This window comes from Hordeum vulgare, chromosome 6H (genome assembly GCF_904849725.1).
Source record: "Hordeum vulgare subsp. vulgare chromosome 6H, MorexV3_pseudomolecules_assembly, whole genome shotgun sequence".
Classification (NCBI taxonomy): domain Eukaryota; kingdom Viridiplantae; phylum Streptophyta; class Magnoliopsida; order Poales; family Poaceae; genus Hordeum; species Hordeum vulgare.
The window spans coordinates 121,294,181-121,304,932 of record NC_058523.1 but is presented as its reverse complement, the minus strand read 5'-3'; positions in this window follow the sequence as shown (position 1 = coordinate 121,304,932).

Sequence of the window (10,752 nt, the reverse complement as noted above, 5' to 3'; positions counted from 1 at the left end):
GTTCGTTTTCATAGTTTCATTTTATGTATTATGTGTCATAGGACCACCGTACTGTCAAAGGGGGGTCGAGGTAAAACTAAGGAAAAGTTTCCAAGTGATGATCATCTCAAAGCCTACACATTCAAACCCTTCAGATGATGCCTTTGGAAATCTTCAACAGCTTTGTCAAATTCTTCAGTGCCAAAGACGAAGATCTTCTCGTCTCTCGGGAATTTTCTTTAATTGAGGAGTTAGGTCTTCGCCAGTGCAAAACACCTACCAGACCGTTGTTGTGATGTGCGCCAGTTGTTCCCAACCTTATCCACCTAACGGTCATATCATTGGCTGCATTGATGTCAATTCATGTGTGGATTGCTCTCCGGCTATAAATATCCACCCCCATAACAACTAGTTGGTTGGCTACTCCACGAGAGAAACTGACACTTGTTATTTGAGAGCAACCCAATCCTCGAATACTTTGAGAGAAAATCATCAGTGAGGAAAAACCCCAAACACCCAAACCAAAACCCCAAAACCCAAAAGTGATTGAGCACCACTGAAGAGATTGTTCTTCTGTGGAACCAACGCTTGTTACCTTTGAGGACTGTGCATCCTCCATATGGTTAGGCGGCATTGTCTAGATCATCCGAAACTGAATTGTGGATCACTAGGTGACCAAGTTTGCAAGGGTTTGGAAGTCTGCCCTGAAGTCTTACCACGAGTGTTGGGACGGGAATGTGTTTCCTTAGCTCAAGGAGAATACGGTAGGGACTGTGTGTCCTTTGGTTTAAATACCAAGCCGCTCGAAACCAGACGTACGACTATCACAATAGTTGGAACTAGGTCATCAAATCACTGTCTCCATTGAGCAACGGGTTCTAATTCCTCAACTCTTTCATTTCCTCAATTGCATGTTGACGACTTTGATCTTTAGTGTTTGAAGACTTTCTCTAATTCCTCACCTCAAATTCTTCACTTAAGTTATCCGTCACCTGCTTATCTTGCTCACACGACCTGTGCAACCTGAATGTTTCATTTCACTCTGACGACTAACCTATAGCTGTTTTCGCACATCTGTTTGAGTACTTATTCTGCTACACTCAATTCGTAACTGAGGACTTCCTCACTAGGAATTTCCTCACTAACAAATTTGTAAAATCACATATTCACGCACCTCTAGTCGATATAACGCACTTTCAATTAAATTTTATGCCAGAGCTTTGGTCTATATATTGTCATAAATTACCAAAAAGGGGGAGATTGAAAGCACAACTTCTCCCTAGGTGATTTAGGTAATTGATAACAACATACTCCATCCGTCCCAAAATAAGTGACTCAAATTTACACTAACTTTAGTACATAGTTGAGTCATTTTTGAGTCACTTATTTTGGGACGGAGGGAGTATAGGTCATTGGACTAATGATTCTATCTAGTATATTTCAAGAAAAGTTCAATGATGATTTTGCTAAGGATTGTGAGGAGAACCCCTAGATGGAAGGAACATCTATTGGCAACAAGCTTGAAGACTCTACATTATATATTTTGTGAGAAATAAAATTTGAGTCCATAGGAAAGCCAATACTACTAAAACGGGATGAGGTTTCTATGATGATCTGGTTGCTCAAGTGCTTAGAGATTAGCCACCAAAAATACTCATGAAATTCTCCCACAAATATTCTATCCAAACCCCAAAGTCAAATTTGGTGCCACCAAATTTATCCATTTTGGCCCCACTGAGTTTTGGCCTAGAGAAATACAAAGCCAAACCCTAGAGTCTCGGTACCACCAAGTTTGATCTTAGTTAATTCGAAAAATAGTGACCAACTTCATGGTTAGCCATTTGCTAAAATCAGAATTTCTGAGTTTTGCAAATTGGTGCCACCAAGTCTGGTAACTGCCTAGGCCAGCCAAAATCGGACCCTCCGAGGTTCATATATCGATCTCACCTCAAAGCCTAAAGTTGCCACATTTTGCACTAGTCGGTGCCACCAAGTTTTTACTATGGTTTCACCGAGTTGGGCAATGCTAGCACTCCCCGGCAACGACACTAGAAGAATGTTGTTGACGAGTCCCTGACTTGATGCCTTCGCGACAACAGAGCCAGAACTGCTCCCACTTGCTCAACAATTAGCAATTGTCTTGCAATGGCCCACCAGCGCGTGGGTTCGCGGCAGTTTTCAAGGGTAGAGTATTCGACCCCAATTTGTTGGTACGCCAGTCAGGAGGTGAGAGAATACTCTCCAGTATTAGCAGCTGAATGTGTCAGATTCAACCACACCTGAAAGATTAGTATCTGCAAGAAAAGTATCAGCAGCAAAGTAGGATGATAACAACGGTGTCAGAAATGATCTGTTGACGGCACACTATTCCTAACTGTCGTATCAATGGCACCAAAAGTTGCCCGTTGACGGAAATTGTCTTTTCCGGTCAACGCCGAGCGAACCAGAATTGTAGCAGGTAGCAGCAGTGTAAGGAGTAATAGCAGTAGCAAGGAACAGCAGTAGCAAGTAGCAACACTAGCAAGTAGCAGCAGTAGCAAGCGACTGTAGTAACAGCAGTAGCAAGTAGCAACAGTAGTAACAGCAGCAGAGCAAAACAAGTAACAGCAGCAGTGGGACAAACTTCTAGGCAATGGGTCGGTGATTCATTTGGATGGTATTCATCATGCAACAGTTATAACACGGAGAGATATGTGGCTAGCTCCCGTTCGTCAATGTGATGTAGGCATGCATTCCGTGTGTAGTCATACGTGCTTAGGGAAAAGAACTTGCATGACATCTATTGTCCATCCCTCCCGTGGCAGCGGGGTCCAAAAGGATACTACAGGATATTAAGGTTCTCCTTTTAATAAAGAACCGGAACAACGCATTAGCACTTGGTGAACACATGAACTCCTCAAACTATGGTCATCACCGGGAGTGGTTCCGGTTATTGTCACTCCGGGGTTGCCGGGTCATAACACATAGTAGGTAACTACAACTTGCAAGATCGGATCTAAAACACACATATATTGGTGACAACATAATAATTTCAGATCTGAAATCATGGCACTCGGGCCCTAGTGACAAGCATTAAGCATGGCAAAGTAGTAGCAACATCAATCTCAGAACATAGTGGATACTAGGGATCAATCCCCGTCAAAACCAACTCGATTACATGATAGATCTCATCCTACTCATCAAAGCCCAGCGAGCCTACAAATAGATTACTCACGAACGATGAAGAGCTTCATGGAATTGGAGAGGGAAGAAGGTTGATGATGACGATGGCGACGATTTCCCCTCTCCGAAGCCCAAAACAGACTCCAGATCTGTCCTCCATATGAAGAAGAGGATGTGGCGGCGCCTCCGTATCGCAAACGCGACGAAATCTTCTCTTCTGATTTAATTTTTGGGCGAAAGTGAATTTATAGAGCTGAGTTTGGGGGCGGCAGAGCCACATGGGCCCCACAAGCTTGGTTGCCGCGGCTAGGGGGGTGGCCGCGGCAACAGGGCTTGTGGCCCACTGGCCCATCCCCTCCGGTGGATCTTTGCGCAGGTATTTTCATATTTTCCATAAAAATTCTCCGTAAATTTTTAGGACGTTCCGAGAACTTTCATTTCTGCACAAAAACAGCGTCAGTCCAGGTTAGTTCCATTCAAATCATGCAAATTAGAGTCCAAAACAAGGGCAAAAGAGTTTGGAAAAGTAGATACGATGGAGACGTATCAGGCAATAATGTTGTAATGGTTGGGTTTCTGGAGATGCATATATATACCCCTACACCGACCCCTCTTCATATAGGAAGCACTCAGAATGAACCAACATTTGCCCCATCCATTTTCTTGAGAGAGAGGCACCTACTCATGTGTTGAGATCAAGATATTCATTTCCTACCATATGAATCTTGATTTCTAGCCTTCCCGAGTTGCTTTCCACCCAATCAATCTCTTCTACCCAAGAAAAATCTATGAGAGAGTGATTGAGTGTTTAGGAGACTATCTTTTGAAGCACAAGAGCAAGGAGTCATCATACTACCACATCTATTACCTTTTGGAGAGTGGTGTCTCCTAGATTGGTTAGGTGTTGCTTGGGAGCCTCCGACTTCGTGTGGAGTTCAGCCAAGAAGTTTGTAAAGGCAAGGAGATCGCCTACTTCGTGAAATCTACCCCTAGTGAGGCTAGTCCTTCGTGGACATAAGCCATGATGGAATAGACAAGGTTGCTTCTCCGTGGACCCACCATCAATGTGAAGTATGATAGCACCACCTATCGGAACCACGCCAAAGAACTCCGTTGCAATCTTTGTGTTTGATCTTCCTATCCCTACCCTCTACTTACATATGCATGTCTTTACATTCCGCCGCTTTACTCTTAGACTTGCATGTGTAGGGTGTGCTTCACATGCTAAAATTGCTAAGACTTGCCCACAACTAAAATTGGGAAAATGCTAAGTTTTTATTTGGTCAAGTAATATAATCACCCTCACCCCCTCTAGACATACTTCGGTTCCTACATAGGTAAATGATAAAAGTAGAATTTTTGATGTGACATGTTACCCTACATGTAATATTTTTCACGTATTATCATTGAGAAAGGATGAATCAATAAACATTGACATATTAATATCTATAAACATATATAAGTAACACAATCATCAACTTTCAAAATATACGATCATTAAAGAATGTTTATCCCTCATTCATTTATCATATTAGCATGGCATGGCTTCGTCTTCACCGCATAAATACAAATGTAAAGCACCACGGTGTTAAGCAAAGCAATTGGATCATACTTTTTAATGCGCTTCAATATTTTATACCTCACTCAATACATGAGCGTGAACCATGGACATAGCATATAGGTGGAATAGAATATGGTGGTAGGTTTCAAAGGGGTAAAAGTGGAAAATAGAGTCTTGCATCAACTAGGAACATTAACAGGCTATGGAGACGCCCATCAATCCATATCAATGCGAGGATTAGGGATTGCCATGCAAACGGTGCACTAGAGCTATAAGTGTATGAAAGCTCAATTGAAGCTAAGTGGGTGTGCATCCAACTTGCTTGCTCATGAAGACCTCGGCATTGGTACAAGCCAAGTTCTGTAATGAAAAATTCCCACTAGTACATGAAAGTGACAAAACATGAGACTATCTATATGAAAAAGATTGTTCTACTTTCAAGCACAAGTGTGGAAAAGGTGCTAGTAGCATTGTCCCTTCTCTCTTTTCTCTCATTTATTTATTTTTGTTTTCTAGCTTTCTTTATTTATTTCCTTTCTTCTTTCTTTCTATTTTTTCTTTTTCTTTTTCTTTTTCGTCCGGAGTATCATCCCGACTTGTGGGTGAATCATTGTCTCCATCATCCATTTCTCACTCAGAGAGTGCTCTAATAATGAAAAACATCACACTTCTATTTACTTACAAGTCGATATGAAAAACTAGTAAACAACATAACTCTATATGAATGCCTCTCGCATTGTACCAGGAAGTGCAATAATCTAGTGTAACATGTAAACAACGATGAACGGTGGCTTCGCCACGAATACTATGTGATCAACATGATCATGCAAAGCAATATGACTATGAACACACAAGTCATGAGACGTAACGGTGGAAGTTGCATAGCAATATATCTCGGAATAGCTATGAAAATTCCATGATAGATAGGTATGGTGTCTGATTTGAGGAATATATAAGGTGGCTTATGTGCAACATAGCATATCATGTCACAGGGTTTGGATGCACCGGTGAAGTTTGCACCAATACTCGAGGTGAGAATGGACAACGCACAGGATTTAACCATCGGGTGCCCCCGACCTAAACAACTCTAGGGTTGCAACGAGGAATAAGAATGCTCACACATCATCACCATATGCCATAACCAATATTTAGATGAACATCAAATTAACACATGTTAACTATCGATATTTCTAATAACCAACAACCATGAACTCACACCCTTTCAAATTACCACATCAATATCATTAACCCACAATTTCTCTTTTATGTGCTACATGAAGGTTTTAATTATGCACTCCTTGAATACCTATTATTTTTGGACTATTCTTATAACTGATACAAATTACCGTCACTATTTATTAAACTGACAGAAAAAATTAAGTGAAGAACGAGAGTGCAATTATTTCTATAAAGTATAGATGCCACCGTGCTCTAAAATATATAAGTGAATCACTCACTATGGGAATCACGTAATTTGCCATCTATGAAGATCTTTGCCCTCAGCTTTTCATCGATACACCCGACAAAGTGGTCTTTGCCATCAGCTGCTGACGGCAAAAAATGGCACACAACAAAGACATATTTTGTCGTCTGTAAATAGAATGGCACACAACAAAGCCATATTTTGCCGTCTATAAAGAAAAAGCAGACAACACATACATATTTCGCCATCTGTAAAACAAATAAAAAAGACAAAGACATATTTTGCGGTCTATAAAACAATGGCAGATGACAAAGAATGTCTATGTCGTTTGCGTTTATTTTGCAGACAGCAAAGAAGAAACATACTTCGCGGATCGATCACACAGATTGATGACATGGCATGATATACTCCACACATCTCCATAGCGGCAAAGCCTAAGCGCAAAACATAGCCCCACGCCAACCAGGCCACCACACGCCCCACACTCCACTACCTTATCCACTCGACACCCATCCCGTGCCACTATGTCTCGCACGCTACTCCCGATCCTCTCCCTCTCTCTCATATCTTTGAGTTGTGCTCCCGATCCGCACACCTGCGCCATGCCTCGACCTCGCCGACCAACTCCCCACCCGCAGGCCCCCGCCCCGTCACCCTGGTCTGTTACCTCCCTGTCAGCCGGCCCCGGCCCCGTCGCCCCCACCGGTCCCGGCCCCACCGCTGCCGCTGGCCCCGACCGGCCCGGGCCTCGACCTCGTCGCCTCCGCCGGCCTCGGTCTTGTCACCCCCCTCTAGCCCTGGCCTCGGCCCCATCGCCTCACCCGGCCAACTCCCCACCCACCGACCACGGCCCCGTCGCCCACGCCGGTCCCGGCCAGCCCAGGCCTAGACCTCATCGCCTCCACGGGCCACGACCCCGTCACCCCCCGTTGGGCCCGACCCCGACCTCATCTCCCCCTTCGTGCGCTCATAGCGCAGCAAGCTCCTACCATGGCATCATGTCCCCGAGCTTCTCTCTCTGCACCCGCGTCATGCCCTGCTGCTCGGTCGGAGCTCGTCGGAGCAAGCCGGCGGCCAGGGCATACGCACTGCACCGCGCCGAACCACCAACATCGTATTTCCTGCCCGCTCTTCTTTCTCCTTCGACAACTACTCTGGTGCAAGGCTAGTTCATCCGTGTTAGAGTTTGTCCATGCTAGAGTTCGCCCGCATTAGAGTTCATATGTGTTATTACCTTTGATTAGTGAGTGATACGTCTCCAACGTATCTATAATTTTTTATGGTTTCATGCTATTATCTTGTCAAACTTTGGACATTCTGTATGTCTTTTATATCTTTTTTGGGACTAACTTATTAACTCAGTGCCAAGTGCCAGTTCCTGTTTTTTCCGTGTTTTTGACCCTTTTCAGAGGAGAGTTTTAAACGAAGTCCAAACGGAATAAAATCTCCGGAATGATTTTTTCCATAACAGAAGACACGCGGGAGACTTGAGAACCAAGGAAGGGGACCTCGGAGGAGGTCACAAGCCCACCAGGCCCGGCCTAGGGGGGCCGGGCCTAGCAGGCTTGTGAGCTCCCCGTGGCTCCCCTGCCCTAGGTCTTCCGCCTATATATTCCCTAAAATCCCAGAAAAAATCAGGAGATCATTGAAAATACTTTTCCGCCGCCGCAAGCTTCTGTCTCCGCAAGTTCCCATCTGGGGCACGTTCTGGTGCCCTGCCGGAGGGGGGATTCGGATACGGAGGGCTTCTTCATCAACACCATGACCTCTCCGATGATGCGTGAGTAGTTCACCATAGACCTACGGGTCCATAGCTAGTAGCTAGATGGCTTCTTCTCTCTCTTGGATCTTCAATACAAAGTTCTCTAGGATCTTCATGGAGATCTATCCGATGTAATCTTCTTTTGCGGTGTGTTTGTCGAGATCCGATGAATTGTGGATTTATGATCAGATTATCTATGAATCTTATTTGAGTTTCTTCTGATCTCTCTTATGCATGATTTCATATGCTTGTAGTTCTCTTCGAGTTGTGCGTTTTGTTTGGCCACCTTGATCTATGATTCTTGCAATGGGATAAGTGCTTGGTTTTGGTTTCATACCGTGCGGAGACCTCACCCAGTGACAGAAGGGGTAGCGAGGCATGTATCGTGTTGTTGCCATCAAGGGTAAAAAGATGGGGTTTTCATCATTGGTTTGAGATTATCCCTCTACATCATGTCATCTTTCTTAAGGCGTTACTCTGTTCATCATGAACTCAATACACTAGATGCATGCTGGATAGCGTTCGATGTGTGGAGTAATAGTAGTAGATGCAGAAAGTATCGGTCTACTTGTCTCGGACATGATGCTTATATGTATGATCATTGCCTTAGATATCATCATGACTTTGCGTGGTTCTATTAATTGCTCGACAGTAATTTGTTCACCCACCGTAATGCTTGCTATTTTGAGAGAAGCCTCTAGTGAACACTATGGCCCCCGGGTCTACTCCACACTATATTTTCAGCCTTACTCTTTTTCTTCGTTGCACTTTCCGCCTTCAGATCTCACTTTGCAATCAATCTTGAAGGGATTGACAACCCCTTTATAGCGTTGGGTGCAAGCTCTTTTGTGTCTGTGCAGTTACTCTGGACTTGACAAGATTCTCCTACTGGATTGATACCTTGGTTCTCAACTGAGGGAAATACTTACTGCTCCTGTGTTGCATCACCCTTTCCTCTTCAAGGGAAAAACCAACGCAAGCAAGTCTCCGTCAACGTGTCAAATTCTGGCGTTGTTGTTTGAGAAGTAGCAGTGAGCGACGATGGATGTACGATGTAAATAGACTAGTGATGTCTTGTAAAATCAATGAAGTCATGTAAATAGAATAGTGATGTCTTGTAAATAGACTAGTTATGTAAATACACTGTTGTGTTTTCTTTTTTTTAAATTTACCCATATTTTTCCGTATGTGATCTACGAGGCTGATGGCAAAGATGATGATTTTTTCGTCTTTGGGTTCTTGGGCAAACGTCAAAGAGAGAGATTGGGTGATGACAAAGAGGATGATTTTTCCGTGTGTCGATTCTTGGCCAAACAACAAAGAGGGAGATTGGCTGACGACAAAATCTTTGTCGTCTGCCCGATGCAAAGTTGATGGCAAAGAACCTCTTTCCCCATTCATAGGATGCTGTCATGCTTTGTCATCTGCTGGTAGGCGGCAAAATCTTTGTCTTATGTATACGGGCCTTTGCCATCTGTTATTGCCTGACGGCATACTTACTGATTCCCGTAGTGACTAGAGCAACTGCTTAGCTCAAAAGATTTAAGTGAAGCACATAGACTATTCTAACAAATCATGATGAAAATGTGTCGCTCTCAAGTAGGTGGGTCCAAAAAACAATGATTGTATCAAACTAAAACAAAAGCAAACTATAACACATGATGCTCCAAGCAAAACACATATCATGTCATGAATAAAAATGTACCTCCAAGTGACATACTGATGGATTGAGATGAAAGAGGGGATGCCTTCTGGGGCATCCCCAAGCTTAGATGCTTGAGTCTTCCTAGAATTTACCTTGGGGTGTCTTGGGCATCCCCAATCTTAGGCTCTTTGTCGCTCCTTATTACTTCATCCATCGTGATCGCACCCAAAACTTGAAAACTTTAGCGCAGAAAACTCGTGAGATCTGTTAGTATGATAGGCGAACCATAAACTTTGGGTACTGTTATAAATTGATTCATATTTTATTATTGCAAAAGTTATTGTATTCTAAGTTCTACATGACTTATACCACCGATATAATCCATAGCATCATCAAAACAAGCAAATTATACAACCCAAAACATAATTTGTCTAAAACAAAACAGTCTCTAGTGATCAGTGGAAACACCATACTTATGTGACTCTAAAACTTCTTTAAAATTAGTACAACTTAGGTAATTTTTATACCAATACTTTGTAAAAAAATCAGATCAAAAAGAAGTTTCATTAAAATCATATAAATTCTACATTGGACGTAAAAGTTTCTATTTTTGCATCGTATCAATTCTACTTATCATTCAAATCATCCCAAAGGCTTTATTTGGCAGAAAAACTAATTTAAACATAAAAACACAATAATTACAGTAGCAATAATCATGTTAACTCACACAAACATAAAGTAGAACAATAAAAATAAGATAACTATTGGGTTGCCTCCCAACAAGTGTTGTCGTTTTATGCCCCTGCTAGGCATAATTCATAGTTTCAAGTGTTATCATCCTTCTTATCATTCACATCTTGGGATGTGTTTTCATGAGGAGGCTTTTCAAAGACAATAGGGAACACACGATCAAGCAATATCTTAGCATTCTCAATGCTACTTTCCTCAAAATATTATGTATTCTCTCTTACGATCCAAGAATATTGTTTATTGATAGCATTGAAAACCTATTGGATAATATGAATAGAAGGAACTTCTTTCTTGGTATTTTCATCAAAATTATTGTTATCTCGAAATGCATACGTCATCATATAGTCCTCACTATATCACTATATAAAGTTTCATCTATCACAGGATGTTCACGACTCATATTATAGTGATCAAAGATATCTCGAGCCTCTCGCGCTATATAGACAAATTCATGCATGAGTATAAGAGTG